This window comes from Ischnura elegans, chromosome 1 (genome assembly GCF_921293095.1).
Source record: "Ischnura elegans chromosome 1, ioIscEleg1.1, whole genome shotgun sequence".
Classification (NCBI taxonomy): Eukaryota; Metazoa; Arthropoda; class Insecta; order Odonata; family Coenagrionidae; genus Ischnura; species Ischnura elegans.
In genome coordinates, this window is record NC_060246.1 from 57,218,531 (window position 1) to 57,241,901 (window position 23,371).

General features: G+C 41.6%; 1 protein-coding gene across 4 annotated transcripts in view; it reads right to left on the reverse strand.

Annotated features, from left to right (window-relative positions):
• The window catches only part of LOC124161070, a 485,504-nt gene that overhangs the window by 120,723 nt on the left and 341,410 nt on the right, over nt 1-23,371 (reverse strand). The gene's annotated exons all lie outside the window — the stretch shown is intronic.

A 23,371-nucleotide genomic window follows, 5' to 3' on the forward strand; every position in this document is an offset into this window, starting at 1 on the left:
CCAAAAACCCTTCCTTCCACGCCACAAAAATGGAGTTCGCTTTCCTTTTTATTTTTCCATTCTCTTCTCATTTTAATCTCTTTTTCTTGCTGCTCCGGGAAGAGAGCGCTTTTAGTGCTCAAATGATTTTGTTTCCTTTTTTCTATTTCTGGAGGCTCTCATCGTTCGTTAACCTCGTTCTGGATGCTAAAATGCCACCAAAAACCTTCCCTCTCCCCTTCAAAAATCTCATGCCCATCCACTTTTCATCCTTTCTCTTATCACGGGCGTTTTTATCACGGCTTATCTTGAAAAATTTTCTTCCTTCCGATGCTATCTGTACCCATCTAAAATCTTTCGCACTATATCTATCAGCCAGTGATATTTCTTCTGAGTTCCTGACTCAATCTCCGCTTGTCATGATATTTACACAGTATCATTTCGTCTATGCACCTCGATTCTATGAGGCACGAATTTTGGCCTCACGTCATAGGATAGGGGCTGGAGGTTAAGGAGAAAGACATAAGATAGGTAGGGGAGAACCCCATCGCGCTCAAGCATCTACTGGACCTTCTTGGAATTGTGTGCGAGGAGATAAAAAAAATTCTCGCGATGCTATCATAATCAAGGTTTTAGGCTTTCCTTGCCATGCTTCACTCCTGTCGACGTAGTTATCAAAAGATAAACATGTTTTTAAGGTTGATTGATCAAACAGAAAAATATTTCAAAGACTAAATAATATTTCCAAAGCAGATAAAATATATGTTCTACTGACGCTAAAAAAATTAATCACTCGTAAAGTATGCCCTTTATGAGTGACGAAAAATATATGAAAACAGAATTGGCTTCGGTGTGCCACTTGCATGGCACGAAAGGCAGTAAGGTAGCCATGCATTAACGGAATTGATGAGTATTGCAACTTCCCAGTGTTCTATGTGTTCTTCCCAAAGCAGAGAAGTTCTGGAAGATCACTCATACCTGCGAGATATCCGTTATATGTAGGCTTTTTACTAGGCGGAAAGCGTGGAAAGCCATTATCCAAGGAAACACACTTGAACCCACAATTGTCCGGTCCCATTTGCACCACTTACACCTCCATCTACTCTCCCACTAGAGTTCCCCTCTAAAAGCCACACCACCATCTCCTCAACACCCTGGACTCCATTTCTCCCCGTTTTTCTTCCTCGACGCTACCGTAAGTATCTCCGCTTCCAATCTGTCTGCCGTCGTTGGGTGGAGAGAGAAGGAGAGAGAGCGCAACGCCCCGTATGTCCCCCTAATTGATGACCCTTTGGGGAGTACCCTTCCAGAAAACGGACATGCGGGTTGATTGGCATCTCGCTGCTCGCTTTGTCTTTTTTTCTCTCTCTCTCTCTCTTTCCACGCCCCGACTGCTCACCGTCCCATTCGAGCGATCCTCTCCTCTCGCCTTTTTTATATCTCCTCCTTCTCCGCGTCGAGTTTTAAGTGTGGGCACATCGAGTACTCGCGTCCGCGCACTTGGCGACGGTGTGTGGAAGGGGTGGCCATTTTTTTTAATTGTCGGGGGGTCGAGAGCCGTCAAAAGAGCGTTGGATTAACAAATGAGGGGGGACTAATTAATCAAGATAGTGCTGGAAACTGTAGTGCAAGCATCCACCTCCTTCTATGTTTTCATTACGGCCGGACTGGTTCTCTTCCGACGAGTCCGGGAAAATATTTACTTGTCCCGCTAATGAGGAATTGAGGTAAGATCTTTGACCTCGAGACTTTGCAAGGAGAAATTTTTTTTCCTGCAAAAAACGCATGATATATAAATAATTAAATGTACAATGGGCAATGTATTGCACCCCTTGGGTATTAACCTGTGGCACTACGGTAATATTCAGAGTTATTCAATGCGCTTATGATCTTATTTACGTGAAAAGGAAGCATCGACATCAAAGAAAAATTAGAGTAATTTTTGAATTAACTACAGCTGGGAAAATTTACTCAATCGCAACGATGCGTGAGGGGCTTTAGATATTTTTACGCGGTAAAATTGCAGTTAACACAAAATATTAGCTTAGGAATTCAAAAATTGCGATCTTCCGCACGGTTTTACCTTTAGTTTTCAATTAAAAACTAATAGCATTTCAAAGACGAAAGGGAAGACTGAACTCGCGCGCAGACTTGAGAAATAGTAATATGAAAAACCGAAGCATTTGGAAATAATCATCCTCACTATTCGTTCTCAACCGCGGCTCTTTAGTTCCCCCAGGTGATAAGGGAACAAGCTCAACGTGACCATGCGGGCAAACATTAATCTCTGAGCACGGCTCGCCGTCACACAACAAAAAATATACGATCGTGTGTGTGTGTGTGTGTGCGTTCCAGAACTTTTGGATGATTTTTACAAGATAAGGAGATAATATATACATCGGAACGGTTCCACGGGAAATATTACCTTTAATTTTCCGCGACCAATGACCGTGTGGACTTCCTCAAAGCCGCCACAACACTCTTCCTCCCCATTCCCCAAATAGCTTCCCTTTACCCTGGGCCCCCAACCACTAGTCTCACCTTATCTACGAGTGCATTTGCCTATCGTAACCTAGACGACTTCCTCTCTCTCTCTTTCCTCTTTCTCTTAAGAGTAGTCATGGGGTTAATCTTTTCCTACGTCATCCTCCCAATTTCCTTCATTCAAACCCTTCCCCCTCTGAAGGGGCACAACCACTTCACAAATCGCCACGTTACCGCCCCCTTAAACCCCCTCGGGGGTCCGCGCATGTTCAGCCCCCTCCCATGGCGATGATAACATCTACCAATTCGGTCGGCGACCCAATAACTCATTATGCGCTCGTATCGAGGGTGGCATTTGTAGTGAAGTGAGCGGTTGACGGGGAAGTTAAGGGAAAAGAGTGTGGAGTGGAAGTTTACGCTGAGGCTCACTGGGGGCAAGGGGTTGATCGATGATAAGCGGAATCTCTCCCTGCGGTCCAGTAGGGAATCGGTGAATACTATCAAAATAGTAAATATAGAAATGGTAGATATTAATCCATAAACCACTTGTACTCCACACTGAAATGTGCACATTTAAAATCATTATATATTATTCTCAAAGTAACATTTAGCAGTAGTGTTAGAGAGCATCCATCTTAGTTTGGCATTAACTGAAAGATTGTTGAATAAGTAATCTCTAAAATGAGGGCTGATAATATCTAATTAACTTGGTTTAAGTTCCGAGAAAATATTTGTGCCAAGCTCTTACTGCCTGATTAAGAATCAAAGTCATCGTATTTTGCACTATTCCAAGAAAATATTACCTTCGATAATTTTCGTACATACTTTTCGTTTTGTTTTTATTTGAATTAAATGATGCAGTTACTCAGGTTACCTACAGAAATGGTCTGATGAAGATGTAGGTCCAAACGTTCGCATGACAACAAAATTTTTCGCCATCATTAAACCAAGAATATCAACGAAGGTAGCCGAAAGAGAGGGAGACCACGTTTTCGTGTGCGGTAGATCTTCGGATGGCTACATCACGGGTGTGACAGCGGTGGAATGTAGCGCGCAGGGAGGTGTACTGTCAATCAGTGACAGATCCCGTTGCGAGAAAGCGGGCGAATATTTCGGCGGGACCCGGTCCGCGGTCAGCGTCGAGGAGGAATCGGAAACCAAGCAAGAAAACAATCGAGGAAATCGAGCAGGAAATACATACATATAGAGACATCTCTCCAAGGACGGGTTGAGTGACGGGTGGTATGCTGTACCGCGATTTCTATCTCATCAATGCGGGAAATTCGACTGTCAAAAAAATCGCGATTGCGTCGGGTGTACGACGACGGTGAGGCAGTGAAATTTTAACATAGGGCGACGCCCCTTTGAAGATTTCATAGGTGCGATCCAATCATCCGGAAGGATTTGATCGCGCACGACTTAGCGCGTTTTACTCTCGATTAGATTTGCGGGAAGCAAAGAAAAATTTGTCTCGGTTGAACAGTTTCTTTGCCCAGTTTGCATCGAATATTTTTATTTGACGCGTGATTTTCCTGCGCCTGCGCTATAACATGTGGATTAAATCCACAATCAGTATTGGAAACAATTAAAACAGAGGAATTCCAACGAAGGAAGACTATGGTATGGTATCTGGAGGAGGCGACCGACAGCTGAGGTCATTTGCGCCATGAGGGAAGGGTAGGTAAGGAAGGGTGGAGAGAAACCCGGCGTCGGCGTTAGCCTGCTCTTAACGAAAGGCGCCAAGGGGCCCACGGCTTAACGTCCGATCCGACGGACGGAGTGTTGTCCTTGAATTTTCTTCCACACAGCATTCAAGCAGGGATCGGGCAGTCTCTTGAAATTCTCTGCCACCGCCGGGATTTGAACCCGAGCCCGCCGGGTGGGAAGCCAAGACTCTAGCCACCACACCAACCCGATCCCAAAAGGAAGGCTATTTTAGTTATTATTCTTCATAAGTAGGTGCTACGGAAGAATTCACCTCAGGATTCCTTAACCAGAGACAGGTACAGGATTCCATCGCATTCGTCGACTCAGATGGGTTATAATGAGGTACATTTTTCATGCATGTGGAAAGCCAACGCAATTCACATTTTCTATCACAAACAGATAGGTATTTAACTAATATTTTGCAGTCATTTATTTGCAAGCAAAATTTAGGCAGGTTTATAAATTCAGTTCAAAGTTGAATCCAAAGGACATGATGAAAAATTTCTCGATTTCTTGGACTTTCGTAAATGCTGAGCATTATATATGTATTTTAAATTTATGGATCGAATTGTTTTACGCGTCCAACTTAAGACACCAAGGAGGAGAAATCGACAAGTTATACCTTAAATAACAGTCGATTTTCTAAGTTCAAGTCCAAAATACAAAAAACGCACGGGGAAGCGACACACCTCAAAAATCCCCAAACGTCAACCACTCCTTCAGCCTCCCATAAATTATGCCATCAAACTTTTCGAACTGAAGGAAAGAGAAGGGGGGGGGGTATGAGAGAGAACAAAAGTTTCCAGTCATCGTCTCTGATTGGTTCATTGAGAATCACTTTGTCCGAGTCTCCGCCCGCAACTCGAATATATCTTGTTGCAGTGATGAGGCGGAAGACAGCCATCACACGTTTCATTATTGGGCGCAGCGAAGCGGAATGCAAGATCGCCCTCTTTCGTTCCCTCGCTGAGATACGAGGCGCGCGATAAGGCCAATGCGAAGGACACTGGATGAGAGGGAGCGGATGGAGAGGGCTGCTGAGTGCGGGGATAGAGCTTTGGAGACGAAACCCTACACCGATGGGCAGCTCGGCTCAAATCACCGGAAGATTACGACTGAGAATCATCAATCAATCATTAAGTGGGATGCTTGGGTTTTAAACGAGATGTCATTCGGCCTGATTCAATTGCGATTCTCAAATTAGCCTCATCTAATGTTGATTTGAACTATTTCCAGCAAAACAAACCGATTTTTTAAACTGATAATCAAGTTTCAAATCCACAAATGGATAAAAAATCGAATAGATTTAAAAAATTGAACTAAATAAAGTTGCTTTGGTGGCATAAAATGTACCACCAAAAATGTACCAAAAAAATTATTTCATCGTGTTCCCAGACCTGAGTCATTACAGCTCAAGATGTGATAAAAGATTTGAACTCTTTCCTGAAAATACTTTTCATACTACATTAATGACCTAGAGCAAATTAAATGATTATTTCGATCTCAGTGATCAGTAATTAATCCACATATTTAATTCATAGGCTTGTAAATAATAAAATAGTTGGGGTGCGAATTAAAAGGAATGGGGAAGTAGTTGGAAAGTTTTTCCTTCACTTGTCTTGCATCGAAGCAACGCTAACAATGAGACACTGAAAGCTTCCAGGAAATTCACGTGTATCACCGCTGAGGATAAAGTCTTTTCTCTCCTCTTTCAACATTTAATTGATAAAAGAGATCATTCTGTTGAGAGCCGGTATGGTAGTTCCCTCCGCTGCTACAAACCGTTAACTTCTGCCTATGCATCCGTAGGTAAAGGGCTTGCGACAAAATGAATAAGTTGTTAAAGTAAATGAATAATTAATTTTACGGCATGAGAAGAAAGTGTGCGGATGGGAAAAGAGAGATAGGTTCAATTCCACACAGGGTTTGTGGGAAAGGAAGAATTGTCCGTAGAAGGGAAACTCGAGGATAATAATGTCTTGTGGAAAGTCGCGGGGAGGTTTAAATCCATTAGCACCCAGTTGGAGGAGGCACCGGGTGGTCAGGAGAGGAAACAGAAGGGGAGAAGAAGACGAGCATTAACTCGACTAAAGGTCTCTGCCACTCTGCAACAATGGAGCTAACAGTTCACTTAGGACACTTCTAAGGAACCAGTTTCTCCTTTTTTTTCTTCTCGCATCCACTAGTCTCACTTCCCCATTAAACGGATGAGCTTAGCGCAGATGACGCTTGGCATTCTAGCTAAGACGAAAAAAGCAGGAGGAGATAGAATGGGTACCGGTAAAAAAAAGCGGAGCAAATGGAAGCATAAAAATGATTATTTCCTCTTTTTTGTGTTGTGATAACATTCGAAAACCGGAAATATCCTTTAATCAACATGACAAAAGAGTTTTTTTTACGATATCTTTTGGTAATACTATTTTGAAACACTTAGTCACGGTGAAACAAAGCGAGTCCGAAAAAATACGAAGAACTACCGCTCTAGTTCTAGTACGTTAATAATTGACCAGGAATTACGTAAAAGCACCTTTTAGTAAAGATATATCAGAAGTTTGGATTACAGATAATTACAGAAAATGTATGCAGGAACTAATGATATAAAAAGAATCATGAATAGACTCACTAATATCACCATCCTCTAAATTCATCGAAAACACTACTGCTGAGCTATTTACCACCCATAGTTATCAAGGTAAACGACTTCATAAACGACAAGTACCAAGTCAAAATTTGGTCGGGGAAACAAAATATCTTTGGTATATCACGAAGTGTTTTCATTTCTAAGTAATCAAAAAGTGGTTACACGTATACGTAGTAAATACGCAGAGTAAGATTTATGAAATTCGCGATTTCAAGAATTAGAAAAGTTATAAGTAATAAGTGCACATAAATGCCCAAAATACGCTAGAAAATTAAAAGAAATAATGATAGAAAGGTGGCGTAGGATGGATGCGAACGAATTGGAAAAGAGAAAAATGAAAGGAAGCAGAAAGAGAGAGAGGATTTAAAACTAAATAGGGACGAAGCTTACGAATCCTTCGCCGTAATTAATTACTCTCCCAACCAAATCCAATTCCACTTCGTGAATTCCCAAGAAACCGCTATGGCCTTGGGTCTTCTTCTTCAAAAAACCTCCCTCAACTTTCCTTCCAAATTTCGTTCGACAATTTCTTTCCCCGAAGAGCAGCGTTCACCTGACGTGTTTATGGTTTCCATTATTTTTATGAGAAGACACTGGAGATGTGTTCTGCAGTTTTATGAGATATATGATTCGCACATAAACTTTCTATCCACAGCGAAGGGCCATAATTATCTCCATCTCGTTGCCACTCCTTTAATTCCTCTGTGGCAAGTTTGGATAATTAAATGTGGGAGACTTTACCAAAGACTCGTGGTTGTTTTTTTTTAATATTAATTTTGTCCGCGGATAATTACTCACGTGACTGGGGCTGAAGTCATGAAAAAATTGTATATAGTGAGAGTTGAGAAAATGATTTATTGGCTATGGAGGCAGGTATAACCAACGAGGTACAAAGGTCTGACGTGCTGAAAGACGTTCCGAGGATTTAACATCACTCGTCTTAATAGGACGGTGCTGTAGAGGGGTCGATATCCGTTAAAAATGAACTGAGAAGGCACTGTGATCGAATCTTAATGAAATTTTAATTAATGTTGAAGAAGGATAGCGTGCTAATATGGTTTGTAATTGAGGTCACTGCCGAAATTAGAGGTCAAAAAGGGTCCAATCTCAACGTTTAGCGACGAGATACTCCAAATCGTTCCTATAAAATTGTGTGAGGCCTTTGATGAACATGGAGGTACACCTCACATAATTACTAGCCGCGGAAGCAAAGTTAATTACGCATCACCCGAAAACATGGCGGGTTTAGATTCGAATGATTATCTCCTCTGAGAGGAAACAATAATCCGGATTATGATGTGAAATCTCACTGCCGGCAATGACACCCGCAGAATGATCACTTAGGAATAAAAGTACATCTATTACGAAGAGAAGGATTCTCTCGTAGATTTATCATTCTCATCATGGCCATTAATGCTATTTTCGTGGAATTCCAGTGGTCTTTATAGATGAAAGATTTAGACAGCGTAGTATGTCTAATGATATAAAAATAATGAAATATAAATACCATATTTCATAATTAATCTGTTATTAATCTCCGAGGAAAACCGTTTTAATCCATGAGATAAATACTTTTGGCCGGCTAGATATAAAACTGCTGGCATTTTTCAATTTTTTTTGTGGTGCATTTTGGATGTCTTCCAAAGTATCAAGCAATTTTAAATAATTGTTCCCATTAGCTCAAGGTTACTCGTTTTAACCACTCAAGATTTGCAAATAACACGTATTTGGTGACCACATGTGACATCGGCATTCTCCAACGCAAGTCCTGAAAAGAGAGTTCCATGCCCACACTCTTTCCAGAGGATTACCCACTAATATGCAAAACCACCCATCTCGGATTCCAATAAAGCGGCATTTATGGCGTGTTTATCCGCTCAATGACGGAAATGTACCCTTCAACGTATCCTCAGCTCCTCGGCCTCGGAATTTACGGGACTCAGTGGCACGGAATCATCCCATTATGTCACATCACCTTATTCATTCCATCCACCCCTCTTCCCAGACATCATTTCTTCGACTCCACTTCCCCCTCCGCCAACCATCTTCGCCCTTCCCAGAAGCCACCATCCTTCCTCGAAGGCATCTCCCTCGACCATCTCCCTCTCTCGCCTCCGGAGACAAACAGTGCACACAATGGACGACGCGCCACATAAGAAAATCCTCGTGCGTAGGTTTGCGTATAAAACCTTCTTCCCTCCTGAGCATTGCCTCCTCTCTCGTGTGGGTATACATATATATCCCTCTCTTTCCCTCCCTCGTGCGCATGCAAGCGGGTTCTTCGAGGGGGATGTATTATTCCCGCGATATCCACCGTTTCATGTAAGCCGTTCCGAAACAACTCCGCCTCAGAGTCTCTTTTCATTCCCATCAAGTCGTCAAGTACAGCGCGTGACGCCGACATGCTGTCTGCACGTCAACTCGAGCGTTGCAGTTTCCAAGGGAAAAATGGTGGGTGAGGGCGGGGAGGGGGGAAGGGTTGGGGAGAGAAGAGGGTGAAGGGGGGGTATATGTGCGAAGACTGGGAGGGGTTAAGAGTATAAGGGAGGGCGGAGGTGAAGGGGGTTGGTGGGGAGGCCAAAAGTGGGAGGGTAAGGAGGGTGGGGGAGGTGGTGGGGTGTAAGAGCCTCTTAGAAAATGTGTACGCAGTGAGTGCTTCACCTTGATAGCAATAGTAATAACCGTAATGACGCCTTTTCGAAACGGAGTTAAGGCGGACTGCCGTATCTCATTGCTCATTCTTACGAGACAATGACATCATACCCTCAGATTAAACTTAAGAGATGCTTCCTTCTATATTTCCAATAATCACGTTACATATAATAATTTATATAATATCAATTATCACGTTAATGTTGATTGATATTATCATATAATAACCACGCTGTCGTGGTTAAAGAAAGAGTACTTTTCGTTTACTCCACCCAGTTACCTTATTCAAGACTTTCTTCTACAGAGCTGATCTCTGATGCCTCATCGTCAGCCAAATTGTAATGATTCAAGCAGTATCGGCTTAAATAACAGAATATTTTATTATTTTAAAAAAAATTTTTGAATATTTTATTCGATCAAACTAAATCTTAGCTTAAAAATCAACATGCTAAAATCGCACACCTCAATATCACGATACCGGCATTCGTGGCGCGAGTGGCCGAGCATGGACTCGAAGCCGCTAACCCCCGAGCTTCTCCTCCCCGTCTCCTGCGCTACCCAACACAGCTCCTAACTCCACCATCTCGTACCCATAAACCCAAACCTTCTCCACTGACCCTTTCCATTTCTCCGCCCGCGGGGTTAATAACGGTGGGTGGGGTACGAGATGGGCGGGTAAGGAGGCGGTACAGGGTGCGTGTAAGGATAAGCGGAGAGAGGGGGGAGGGGTGGGACGGGAAGAGATATGGAGAGGCGAAGAGAATAGGCAGAGGAGGAACATAATATAATCATCGCCGACTTGCGGCGAGCCCAGCCTTGGAATATCTCCTCCCCCACCCGACCGCTCACCCCAACCGTATACCCGCTACCCCCTCCTCCCCCTCTCATTTCCATTCTCCTCAACCCTTCCTCTTCACTATTCCGCCCCTCGCCTTTCCCCAACCCCTTCCACCCGCGCACACTGTTGAGGGGATGAATGTGATTGGCCAGCGGTGTTTTTGGGTCTGCTCCACTGCCCACGATGCCCCTCCCTCAACTAGGGTTGGCGCCAGGGGCTTTCTTTCCTTGCTTTAATATCATGTTAGATAAGCCCTTTCATGAGCGACCTTGTTAACCATTCAATACCTCCTATTCCACATTGAAATTAGCTGTCAATACCATGTAAAGTCCTTACATAGGTTAGGTCAATGGGGCTAGCTAATAAAAATATAACTTAGGGAGTATTAATCTTACAAAAAAAAACATTTCACAGCTATGAATGTCCAACGGATAAAATCTCAGACTTCGGATGAAATGGGGCACGTTCTGTCGAAAACTTTATTTGCAGCATAAGTATAGCAGTTTTGCGGAAACTGTCTTGGTGAACAAACTGCAGCTGAGTTTTTTTTACATTTTGTAGTCTGTGAAATATGCTTTTATTTCAATAGTAAGTAGGGCACTCACACCATTAACTCAAGTACTTATCTGTAAGCTCAAACGAAACACGGGACAGAATATCGAAGTTAAATCAGGCTGTCACGTTTTCACTTCCCACCTCACGTATTATGATACAACCACCCACGCTACTTCCTTGCCTCTAACTCTTCACAACGCCCCACGCTCCCCCACAGCCCAAGGCGTAACGCCGCCCCGGCCTTATCGCATCCCGCTCCTCTTCCATTTTTATATTATTTTCCCCCTCTCCGTGATGGCTCATAACAAAAGCGACGCGTGCAGAAAATGCTGACGCCGAGACTTTAACTGGCTCCAAAAAGTACCATGTTTCTCACGTTGCAAAATGGAAAAAGCAAAATTATATAAGAAGTAATCCTCATTCGTGTTTCTTCAGCGAATACTACCCATCAAATGGTAAAAAACCCTTCCTGTTTCAGAAAAATCCGAGGTATTCGTCTGACAGTTAAGAAAGCTAAGCTGTCGATCTTGAATGCACTGTCTTAAATAATTAAATTATGCCAAAATGAAGGGAAATGTTGAGCGATCATAATTCCTACTCACCTGAGTCAAATAGGAAATTAATTATTTACCAGACGCGAATGATTTGCACTGTCTCCGGATATCCTAGCGTTCTAAAATTAAAAAAAATCCTTTAAAATTTCATCAATTTTTGGACGTAGCTGAATAAACATAGACTAATTACATATTTGTACTCTCTCAAAGCGATAATTTTTTTACGCAAACGAAATGTTGGGAGGAAAGTTAATTACTGCAATTATGTTCGCAACGGAGCATGAAATTGACGCGACTGGTCTTCAAATTATGCCGTTCAAATGAATGCGTAAATCATCCACCTTTCAACTGTTTTCAGTTCAACGAGGAGAAATATCAGTTCACGGGCTACTGAAACACATCCCATAAAGAAACACTGTGGCACATCATAATCGCAAGTCAGTTATGAAACCTGTCACAAAAAAAGCCTCGACCGAGATGTATAACATGCATACGTAAGCAATTGCTTACCTCCCCCTAGCAACAATATAAAATCCCCCCTATAAGTATATTCATATATTTTTGTCGTCCGTTTTCCTTCATCTCTGGTTCCCTTTCCTCGATTTTTTTCGCGGCCATTCCCCGTCCAAACACAGAATTCCCCACAACTTCCACCACCATTTTTCCCTCCAATTCGTTATCACCCCACCACCTTCGTTATCTCCGCCCTTCCCGCGCGGCGGCGCCTCGCCAATGGCCGCCCTGCGCCCTCCCGCCTCAGTCCAACAACGCAATTGGCCGAGCAGCCATTTGGATACGTTCCAAATTCGACCGCGAACGACAAGATGACCGTCGTGCGTCGCCCCCCCCTGGCCATCGCCTCAGTCAATTTATATGCCTCTCGCTCCCCGTTCCACGTGTCCCTCAACTGCCCACTTCGCCTCTCCCACCTTTCCCACTTCAGCCAACAATCTCCCCTCTCAGCATTCAACAACGCTTTTTCTATTCTTTTCCGTTCATTTATCGGAACGAGTGGCGGGAGGTTTTGAGGGGTTAAACCCTCCCCCAGAACTCAGAGAAATTTTAAAATTCAATCCATTTTACTTAATTGGATAAATATTACTAATAGAACAGTGTAAGGATTAATAAAATATCCCGCAGAAAGACGTGAAACTCACCATTTTGAACCATTTCTCTTAAAAATTTTCTGGAGGAGGGCACCCTCACCTCACGTATTCCGTACCCCCAGTATTAGTTGCTCCTAATCCCCCTTAGCCTTAATTTCTAGCTACGCGCCTGATCGGAACCAGTGGCAACTAGACATAGGCTTTGGGGGGGATGGCATGGCCTGGGGTGGCGATCCCCCCCAGGCAACAGGGGTTCGGGAAAATTTTTGAAAAACGACATGTCTGGAAATACATTTCACATCATTTTGGCGCTTAAAAGTTAACTTCACGCAGATGCAGTTATTATACGTCAAAACAAGATTATACTTTTCAATATTTTTTAATATTTGTCTGAGGCTTTGGGATAGATCTATCCCCTCACCCTCCACCCATAGTTACGCCTCTGATCGGGACAACATTCATGCGTAATCACTGAGTGCTTCGGCCGTGGGTAATGAGGATATTGCTGTCGTAACATATCAATATAATTATTTTTCTGGTTGCGAGATACGGAGATTCCGGCTTATATTATACTTATGCAGCATAGGAATCAACACAGCCCCTATTTGATAACGATATTAAAATTAATGGCCGTCAATCAATAAGTATTGCGTCACTCTCTTGATGGACTGGATTTGAAAACCATTGTACAACCCGTATTACAGCATTATGACAATTTAAGTCTACTTTTCAAAGTATCCTAATTCTAAAAATGCATAATGAACCGTGGAATAGATAGCTTTTAGAAAAACGATTCAAAATTGAATTTTTGTAGCGATATAAGAACTTCTCCATACAATTTTGGAATGGGATAATCCTGTAGGTTGCCTGACAAATTTACAGTACCTATTCTCTTAATTTTATCGGAAAGAAATTGAAAAAAATACCCACTAAATCAAATTTATTTAATTTAATTTATCATCAAGTACATCATGTAGAAAAATCAGAAGTATTTATGATGACGTAGCGCATATATCTGTACGCATGACGCACGCAACTTTTTCAGAGCAATTATTTCTTAGCAAACATAATATGATGAAAGGTAATAGAGAAACCAAATCGAAGCATTACTGCACAAACTACGTCTTTCTTCTCATTGAAAACGTCGGATTAAAAAACTCAGTTCAATGCGGAGCTATTAAGGGCTCTAAACTTATTGTGAAACCTCAGGGCACTCTTATAAAATCAACTCATGGATATGGCACGCTCTCGCACACGTTCGGTACTGCAGAAGAAATAGCGAAGCATTTGAGGAAAAAAAATAGGTTTTCAAAGATGAAGATATCTATGGTTACAAACATGACCGCTGAATTCAGGTCAAAATAGAACTCGTGGATGCTTTACCATAATTATCCTGTAATATCTTTCATTGCGAAGTATCACTTAGAGGTACGGATCAGAAGAGCACACGGCCATTTACTTAAACTCCACAACTCGACCGTTCGGGCTAGACCTTATTACGCTTGACCAAAAACGGAAAAAAGGAGAAAAGAGAAAGTCCAAATACCTTGCTGAAAGACAGGCATATGTCAAAATGAGTCTAGCCTTATTTCTATCCTGTGTTTTGTGGCTAGGACAGGAGTCGTTAATCTTTAGTGCTGAGGTAGCAATTTCATAATGGCAACCATTAAAGATCAATATTGCTGTCCCCCAAATAAGTGAGGTAATACGAACGTAATTATCTAATCTAGTGCACCGATGCCTTTAGAGTAAATTATCACATGGTAACGTTTACAAGCTTTCACTATGATTTTAGTTTCTCATATTACATTCTATATTTATACAATGATATACGAGAAGTTGGAGGAGCATTAAAAATTGATAGTGATCCAGCATCCGAGTCACATACTTCTGTCGTTTTAAAGCATTTATCGATTACGACTCAACAGGTATTGATCTCTCACAATTATACGAATCAACCAGTAGAATGAGGATCGCTAAGAGTTATAAACAGTATCCACCCAGCCCTGATTATTATACTTGACTCAAATACATATAAAGTACATCAATTTACCATTTAAGTGAACTAGGAAGAAGTAAATTATTACCTAAGGGAATAATTGAAAACTGAGGAATAAAAAAATACGAACTGTCTTAATATTTAGTGGCTTTTTTAAAGGAATAATTGGTAAAGATTGCTTAGAAAGGAAGTATGTAACTGAAAAATAAGCACAATGATGCGAGAGATTGCCAACAAACGATACGGTAACCTGGAATCACACCTCTATGTATTAACTATCCTCCTTCGCATACCTAACATGTATTTTAATGAAATAATAGGTTTCTAAAAATATTTAGAGACAAACCCAGCTCAGTAACAACTCGATAACGAATAATGGAAATGTTCTCTTCTTGATTTAGTTTCAGCATAACCCTTGCAAAATCACTGAATATTGCAAACTAAATCATGATGTATCCTCTTAAAGCATAGCATCCAACTATACATTATGTTTCCTATGCATCCACTGCCTGCACATGGATGGCACAGGGAATCAAAGTTAAGATTCTCGGAACGGATTTTCCTCATGCATTATGGGCCAGTCGGATGGCTCGGTAACCGGCGGTGCCCAGAGAACAAGTGCAGGAGGCAATGTCGGATAGGGGGAAAAGACGGGGAGCCATGAAGAAGGGGGTGAAAGGTCGGAGAGGTAGACGGAGAAGATAGAATCCGGAAAATGGTCGCTCGCGTGGAGAGCGAAACGTGGGGGATGGGTGGCAAAGAGGTTCGAAGTGCAGGAGGGAGAATATATACCTATGTGTGTGTGTGTATGCATGGGGGGGGGGAGGGGAACGCACCTGTTCTCCTACCCACCCACGCGATATCCCCGGCCTCTGTTTATACTTCAGGTGGGATACAATGTGTCGGCATTCTATCTCCGCGAGCCCCGGGACAACTTAACACTTCCGAAAGGGCAGCCGCGGCAAAGACGTCGAGGGTTGGGAGGGCGGGTGAAAGTATGAGGTATAAGGGTGGTGGGATAAGAGAAAAACATAAAGGATCATATGGCATGAGAGAGCTTCCTGGAAAGAGTGCGTAAGGGCATGAATTTCATCACATCGAGAAATTTACAGAACTCGCACAACGGTAGAATTCTTACTTTTCGGCTGATCTTTGGCAATATGTTCGAAATGTTAAAATTTCATTTTGGGATTATAAGTTTCATCATTTTTTAAATAAAATATGATCACAAAACCTTAGAAAAAATTAAAGGTTTTCGGTTGGGTAAAACAGAATATTACATCGGCACGAAATAAGTAGAGTCAAGAAAGTAAAGTGCATGTTTGAATATTCTAATTGAACCCCAATATATTATGCAGCTAATAAATAGGTAGATGCACTACTTCATTGCAATTCACCAGGACAGTTTGAGTGGTTGGTATAATTCACTCGAAATAAAACGTACAATTTTAACTGCTTGTGCAATAATGAGTCTCACTCACTTAATTGTTCTCGTCGGACCATTAAAATAAAAACGACGTAAAAATGATATTATCCAAGTCACTTGGGGACAGGTGTATTCTCATTCATCAAGCAACAAAACCAGTATCTTACGTTGCTAAGATATTGGGGTTCGAACGAAAAAAGAATGCAAAGTTCTCCACTTTATACCACGAGTAAAGTATTCCTCAAAGAAATGCGAGTATCTTTAATTAGTCGTAATCATTCCTTTTAATACCGCTGATAAAATGTGCTGCACAAAGCTGGCCAATGCAGTCGAAAGAATGAATATTAAAAGCTATGCTCAAGGGGTGGGGAATATTTTCAAAGAACGATTGTGCAGGTACTACTACATGAGCGAGGATCATGACAAGGATAACGGGGGTCATAGTCGGGGGGCGAACCCCTGTCGACGCCGGAGGCCTCGTTAGAGGGGGGCCCTTGGTGGAAGGAACCCACTCCCCTTTCGGAGAGGGGAGCAGGGGCGAGCCTGAAAAGGAGCAAAGCTGCTGCAAACAGGTGGTGGTGTCGAGAGGCGTTTATATACCCATTGTTGTGTCTTCCAACTCTTCTTTGAAGCTGCGCTACCGTGTTGCTCACAGAACGGCGGCGACCTTTTAAACCTCACCGACAGGGACGTGAAAGGGGAAAAACTGGTGAGGAAAACTCCTGCCCTCTACCCAAACCCACTCTACAATTCCGAAAAAACCAGCTCTTTCCCCCCCTACCTTTCCATGCGCTCTTGTCACCTTCTGAAGACAAGGATACCTTACTCAGGCCTTTTCACAGCCCACATTTCTCCCTCTGAAGGTAATTAAATCACAAAAAAAAAACTGACTGGTGACATGATGTTGCTCTAAATTGAGCGAGCATAATATTTTTAACTGACCTTAACTTTACTTTGGATGAATAAAATTGCAGTTTTTCAAAAAGCAGTTTTCACGGAATTTATGTTCCACACCCCACAACGCGTTTTCACCACTTACAATTAGTGGGGTATTAATTTTCTTTCGATGCGTAATTTCATAGCGTTGATTTCGGCAAGTCCATGTAGAAATCATAGAAAAGGTTATACTTTTGTAACCAGTGACTCCCCTTTTCTTAGATTTCCTTGTCTTTCTTAAATTATGTCGCGCGTCAAATATGAAAATACATTGAAGAGGAATTTTACACGTAAGCACGGCGCGTCGCGACGACACGAATAAGAAGTCAAAGGTGTTGCGAAGTCAGAGGGAAAAAAGTGAAAGAAAAAAGTGGATAAAACATAAAATTGCTGAAGGTATCGTACTGAAGGTTTCCATAAAAAAAATTCTAACATATTTGTTAAAAAACTTTGAAATCATTGGCTGATGAGATTACCTCCCTTTAACTGGGAAAGATGGACTGCATTATATTTGGTATGCACATTTTTATGTGAGCATGTTACAAAATTTAGTTACAGTGACAGCTAGTCAGCACAACTCCCAAAGCCGATTCGTCACATTCAACAACTAATTTTCTTTGTTTGATCCTCAAAACCACAAAGAAAACGAAGGAATAGGGATAAGAATGTTTTCACGTACTACCTATAACGACTTCTACAGCGCCTTTGTTGATGACGCAAAACTTCTTAACCTTCTCTTGCTCAATATTAAAAGCACGTGCTTTAAGTATCAAAGGATCAATTTTTATGACCAACGTCAGCTGTTTTCTATTTTATATTTCTCATTCAAGGTTAGTTCAGACTAAGCCGTCATAACGAGAGGGCGTAAACATCACGTCCCACGATATGCTCCTATGCAAACACCAATCCGTCGAGAAATCTCGACCGTGCGCAGAGATCAGACCATAACTCATTTATAATTACAAGCAATCAGAAGATACCGTGAAGCTTGTCGCCTAATTTAGATCTTATGTGGTGCAAAAAAATAAGTATTTTCCTTTATTTATTGCTTGCACTGTAGTAATCTGAAGTACGATGCGAATATAATTTTTAATTCTGGAAATGAATTTACCACAGATAATCAAATGTATTTTTTTTATCATGTCTATAAGAATCAATTTCAATAACGTGGTTGAATTAAAGTTAGGAAAAGGTTTTTCCCATCGTATAAAATCGTATCAGGCTTGATTTTGTGGACTACTGCTATATCCATGATAAAAACACAACAAAAGTTGAAAATGACGCTAAGTGATGAAACCATGGTCGGTCGTTGAGTGTTAAATTAAATAGTGTGGAAATTACCATTTGTGTTTTTATCATGGATCTTTTTCCCATATTTTTATATCCAATATTTAATTTAATAAAACCTAAGGCTACCCTTGATCGCCTGTAATTAAAACTATGCTCAATAGTTTATTGCAGATACAACTGAGTTCTCCTGCGTATAAATGAATAGGTGGGAAAAATAGTTTTGAACTATAAATAGCTGCCTAGGAGCCATTTTGCGGGTTCTCAAAGGTAGCATCTTCCCATCTTTCAAGCGACATCTCTCCTTTTGCTTCTTCCTACTCCCGAACATTTCGAAAGTCAAGCAATAAAGCGAACACTCGCAGCAGTGGACTATTGATGAGAGAATAAAAAAAACAGCGAGGAAGCTTGCTTTCAAAGAGCGCCGTCACTTCTATGATGCTCATCGCCGAATCATCTTCTCCATTCTTCCACGGATACACCCATCGTCTCTCTCCCCAACACATACGTTTCGCCACCAACCCTTGCTATCAAAGTCCTCCCTCCCCAGGTGCCTTGTGCAAGAGGGTCCATTAGCCGGCGTCCCTGCTGCGACCTTCGTCCGCTTAAGGGGTCACGGTGATCATAATTCCGAGGCGGAGAAACCCACGACAAGCACCGCGATTGGAGGCAGGAATAAGTCTTTTTGTCGTCTTCAACACGAATGCAGGAGGGAAGGCGGGGACGTTATGACGCACAGTAGGGACGAGGAGAGGCTGAGACTTACATAGGAAAATTTGGAAATCAGAGAACATCGCGAAGATGGAATAAAAAAGGACTAATGAAAATTTATGTATTGCGTAAAATAAAGAATGACCATAACTACGCACAAAAAAAACCTATCTGTTAATTCAATTAATTGAATATCTGCAAGTTTAAACCTATAAATTTAGCACAAAAATGTCTTTATCCGATGGTGCATACTCTATTTAGTCCGTGTACCCGTAAACTATAACTCTTAAGTATTAACTGCATCATGAACTCATAAAATGTGTTACTAGAATAGGTTTCTTTATTGCTTGTTCATAAAATATATTTGGGTACTTGTCAATGAAATACTAATATGGGAAATTTTTTTTGTAAAAGAATAATAAGTGAGACATTAAAACCAAATTATCAACAATTTCTTATCGGTTTCTGAATATTGGCATCGGTGCGTATGACTTTGAAGATAGCACGTGATCTTGTCATCTTCAAAAACGTTAGTATGCTGCGCCAGATGGTTGGGTCGAATACTGGAATTCAAAGGGGGTAAAGATACTGATCAGTCCCATAAGTGCTTCGGAATCTAATAAAAATAGCTAAATTATCTCTATGATCAGACTTTTGGAAGGAAATTTGGCAACTATTCCATTAAGAAAGGAAATGTCAACTGCGACGACAGCCGAGTTCGGAGGGTTAGAAGCAAACGAGTATTTGCAGGAGTGGAAATTGAGTGACAGGAAAGGAGTTCACCTCGACATTAAAATTAGGCTAGTCAATTTCCATACGTCAACCCGTCACGAAACCCATTAAGACAAGAATAAATTCGTAGCGAATTACTTATATGCAACGGCTTCACCGGAATTACTTAAAACAACTCGAAATATCTTTTCAATAAATATTGGCGACACGGTCTTGGTGGCGAAAGGAAAATAAAGGAAGGACTTATCGGAAGAAAAATATCTTTTCGCGATAAGAGGAGTGGACAGGAAAGAGACGAGTGGGGAATTAAAATGAGCACGTTCCGATACGAGGACTGCTGTACACAAGAAGACAGCTGACTCGTATCGACGCGACGAGGAAAAATACCGAGAAAACCTAGGATTGGAACGAACATCCAAAACAGCAGAACGGAAAAAGAGATGAAAAGATCACTCATTTAGAAAGCTATTTTGCAAGTACATCAATCGTTTCAAATCCTGAATCCAGCCGTTTCAGTTCTATTGTTTAGGAACCAAGTAATTCTATAATCATGACCATTATTTATTACTGAAATACTGAACTAATTGTAAAGGTTTGATATTGGGCGTACCCAGCTGCCCCCCCTAGAAGCAAAAGTAAATTTATTTCCAAACGAAATTTTAGGTCAAATATTCTTTAAATCCAAGAAAAGTGACATAAGTATAAATCATGTAATTAAAACAAAAATATTATTTTCCGAGCAAATAATTTTAAATAAAAATAAAGCGCTGTTAAAACTTCCTTGAAATTTTGGTTTCATAACCTTTTCTGCTTAGCAACTTGAACAACCACGGCTTACCCCCTTGTCGTTTTGATCCTTGGTACGCCCATGGGTTTAATGGGGTTGTTGCCCATCATTCTCTCATCACAACTTTATTCTACTGATAAACTGACGGGAGCGTTACTATCATGGAAATAATATATTTCCCGCACAATTATTGCTGCGCATCACTGATAGATTTCAATAGAGGGAGTAGTGGAACAAAATGTATTCCCAGTTGATTGTATTGATGTAATTCTCCCCTTTTCCTCTCTCTGTTAGAACTCATCCTCATCAAAAGCTCTTTCCCGTGAGAATCACATATCCGCTGTCTAAATTTATGCCATATTCCCCTCTGTAAACCCCATCATTACCTAAATTTACTACCGAGTGACTGGAATTATAATCTGTTTAAAAATACCGATAATATATGTGAATTGTTACTAGGGACACGGTCTGTTGGGATTCGAAGATTTTTCCACAGTTATCTTAAAAAGTTAACGAAGAAAATGGTATTTTATTGCGTAATGGAGAGGGAACTCCTGAAGACCAAGGACTTCCAAAAGGAATGTTTTGCTGAAGGTTGGGGAGAAGTTGACACTTGGATGTTTTGGAGGAAGCTGCGGAGTGGATGGACACGAAGAGGGAGGAAAAATGCGAAAGAAGAGGGAAGCGGCGGTGGGCGGGGGGAGGAGGAGGAGGATAAGGGGTGGGGGAGGTGAAGAGAGAGATAGAGGGAGGGGGAGGCTGGGGGGGGAGGGTAGGAGAGAGGCTTTGGGATAATAAGGGCATTTGTATGCATGGGAGCGAGGGGGCAGCAAATCAAATGGTCAGCGCGACTGCGGACCGAGCCGAGGCCCGCTACACGGCGGCCTCTTAGGCTCCCGATGCTGCCGTTAAAACCACTGACTCGCGGGCATTACAAGAGACGAAAGGCACAGAGAGAGGAACGAAGAAAGAGAGGGGGCGAGAGGAGAAGAAGAGGACCGAGAGAAAAGTCAAAGATGAAGGAGAATAGGTAGAACGAGGAGATGCTAAAACGATTGACGAACAAGGATGAAAGGTAGGCGAAGGTATGATATACGGAAACAGTTTCATACGGAGTTTAAGAAAAAAATGAAAAATAATTAAAATGATGGGATAACGAAGACTTGATATATAGAATTAAAGGAACAAACAAATCAATACATAATAAGCCACAGTTGAATGCAGCAACATGGAGAAAAATAAAATATAGGCACTCTGTGAATTAAGTTGAGAGGACCAAAATTTATAATAAATAAGAAGGCCGCAAAAGAGATACGAAGAAAAAAAATTAGAAAAACAAAGGAGGAAAAGGAGCTGAGCACTTTATTCACGGATGCACACCAAGAAATGCACATAGGGAAGGAAGAAAAACTTGGAGAGTGGGATAAGAAAGGAAGAGATGCGTGTTCAACTGAACGGAAAACGAAGACAAAGGAAGGATTGAATCAAAGTGAAGAGTTTACGTTACCACATTAGAGATAAGCGAAAAGAAAGGGAAGTAAAGGGTAAAGAGAGAAACTAAGGGACGAAGAGGAAAAGAAAAAGACTTAATAAATCGAATGGAAGATATTGCAGCTCGTACTTCACTTGGCGTGTCGTGCAGAATGCGTGGAATGAGAGACGGTGGGAAGGTCAAAGGCTAAGGTAAGGCAAGGACGAAGAGTAGCCGGGGAGTTGGGCACCACCGAGTGATACGGGACGCAACGCAGACGAGTGGGAGTTGTTTTGAGAAGAGAGTGGTCGGACTCGGTGAAGATTTCTATAGAAAGCCGGGAGAGCAACACCCTTCCCAACCCCACGGAGACCAGCAACGAGATTCCCTCCCACCCCCCTTGCACCGAGACGCGGGCTGCACGCGAATGATATAGGTCTCGCGATCGAAGGAATAAATATATACGAACGGACGCGGTGACATGAAATAGGTGATCCCCGTTCCAAATGGAGGTCGCCCCGTGTAGGTGTTGATAATGCGCGGGAGAAGCATTTGCTTAGTGGACCGTTTGAGCACATAAAAGGCCACGACTGCCCGGCGGTAACAGCGGCGGAACGAGATTTATATCCGATGGAATTGGTGTAATTATATTCCATCGTAGGTACCTATTGCCCTAGAGGCTGTCTCTTCTCATTACTTTGAAAATAAAACAGTGAGTGAGTAATAGCTGGTTTTGTATCTCGGAGCTGTCTAACGTGAGGAATATCCATATTCAAATACGTTTCCTGTGCGCTTCCTTATAGTTTAGTTTACTGTCATCAGGCTCAATATATTATATTGATACGCAATTGAATTATTATTTCATTCAAGAGCAATACGTTATATCTTTACTTTCCTAAATACTGGAAAATTATACAAAAGATGAAAAATAAATTAAATCCCAACTGACACTGCAATCAGATTCTGTTGTGGTAATCCTCTTCACGGCCTTATATTGAATTATTCAGGTGTCATTGTAAATTGAAAATAAACGAGGTAGGTCTGACTTTTAAGTAAACTGCGCTGATTGGGAGTAATTAACTCCTGTTTTAACGAATGATTGAGCATAGCCTTGCATGGCTCCATATTCTTGGCTCGAAGTAGTGAGAAGTGATGGCTGAACGAAGCAGGGGGTAGCTCTCGTATCAACTGTCAAGCCAGTTAGTGTTTGGCCCGAATAAAGATGGAAAGGAAACCAATTGCCAAGAGTACTACTGGCTAATAACCTTGCAATAACCTTAGGCGTCATGAAATATTATTGAATGATTAAAAATTGAGATTTTTATATAAACAGCGGTTTGCGCACCCGTGGGGAGTGTGGTATGAAGGTATAATGGAATGAAACTGCAAGTTATTTTCCGCTTACCTTATTTTTTCGACAAGGGATGATGACACGTTTCGATTTAGGCGTTCAAAAACCTATAAAAAGCCAGGAGATCTTCAGAGAACTCTAAAATTAAGTATCCA